At 37.1% G+C, this 1,526-nt stretch overlaps 1 non-coding gene across 1 annotated transcript; it reads left to right on the forward strand.

The window, feature by feature from the left end:
* The first annotated feature begins 972 nt into the window (after positions 1 to 972).
* LOC150007396 (U6 spliceosomal RNA) lies at positions 973 to 1,079 on the forward strand. The gene has a single exon (XR_016512029.1). It is a non-coding gene; the product is annotated as a U6 spliceosomal RNA (small nuclear RNA).
* The last annotated feature ends 447 nt before the right edge of the window (positions 1,080 to 1,526 follow it).

Raw genomic sequence — 1,526 nt, forward strand, 5'->3', positions numbered from 1 at the left:
CCTTTAAAAGCTGATTAGATAAACAAATTTTGGTGTAATTCTTTGGGGACAAAATGCGGAATATTATTCAGTAGTAAAAAAAATTAACTATCAAGCCATATAAAAATTATGGAATTATCTTAATTCCATTTTGCTAAGTGCAAAAAACCAGTCTGAACAGGCTCACATACTATATGATTCCAATTATGACATTCTGAAAAAAAGAATCTAAAAAGACCAGTTGTTAGGAGATGTTTGAGGGAGGATAGGAGTGTTGCTTGGTGATGCATAGGGGATTTTTAGGGCAGTGAAACTATTTTATATGAAACTGTAATGATGGATACATAACACACTTGTCAAGACCCATGAAACTTTATAGCATAAAGAGTAAACCTCAACACATACAATGTTCCTGAAAAATCACTTAGGAGGTCTTGGGGATCCCAACATGGAATGCAGAACATGACAAAAGAACCTAATTGTATCATTAATGCAAGAAACAACTTCACTGACAGTAGTGGGGGAAAGGTGTTGACTAAGTAACTTTAGAAATGAGTGAAAACAAGAAGACTAAAGGCAAAAGTAACTGTATATAAATACTGTAGTCTAGTTAAAAAAGTTGTTTCCCATAGAATTACCTCTTAACAATTCTGACTCTGCTCTACATGTATACTAGAACTGAACCATATGTCCCTGCTCTCTTAACTGAAAGGTCATAAAGCAATGATACCCCAGTGTCAATAAGCACATCTAACACCCAGCTCTTGGTTTCTAATAATGAAAGGAACAGGGCTCCTTGGAGAAATTGGTGATTAGAATCCAGGCCTTGAAGATGAACCTAGAAAATCTTGCAGCACCAGAAAGTGAGAAAGTACTCAAACAAACAGAACTACTTACAATTATGGAGGTATGTCAAAGCACAAGGATGCAAGAGCTGACTGAAAGAGATCCCAATGGTCAAAACTTGAAAAACTTGAGCAAGAAAATAAAGCAGTGCTCACTTTGGCAGCACACACACTAAAATTGGAACAATACAGAGAAGACTAGCATGGCCCCTGCGCAAGGATGACACACAAATCTGTGAAGGGTTCCATATTTTGTGCAGGGTCCTGGTGGGCATCTTCACACCCTTTGATTAGCTCATAGGAACTAGAAGTCAAAGCACGATGTGTGGCACTCAGCAAAATCATGACTTTTCACTATAAAAATATATTTTTTAAGAAAATAAAGCAGTATTGGATAATAACCCAAAGCATAAAATATATATCCAGACTTCATATTGATATAAATCAATCAATCAATCAATCAAATCTTCCATGCAGAAGATCCCAAGAACTTTGTATGAATACTCCACCCTCAAGTTGGTGAAGCATAACTCCCCACTCCATAAGTTTGGGTTGTGCTTAGAGGGTTCCTTCCAAAGAGTACAGCATGGGGAAGGGGACAGAAAAGAGTCACTTTGCAGTGCAGAAAACTGAAAAACACAACTTCATCCAGGCGATCGAGATCAATATCCACATTGATAAGTCATGCGTATATGTAACCTT

Source organism: Furipterus horrens, unplaced genomic scaffold, assembly GCF_987537825.1.
Source record: "Furipterus horrens unplaced genomic scaffold, mFurHor1.1.pri manual_scaffold_6, whole genome shotgun sequence".
In the NCBI taxonomy this organism is placed as follows: domain Eukaryota; kingdom Metazoa; phylum Chordata; class Mammalia; order Chiroptera; family Furipteridae; genus Furipterus; species Furipterus horrens.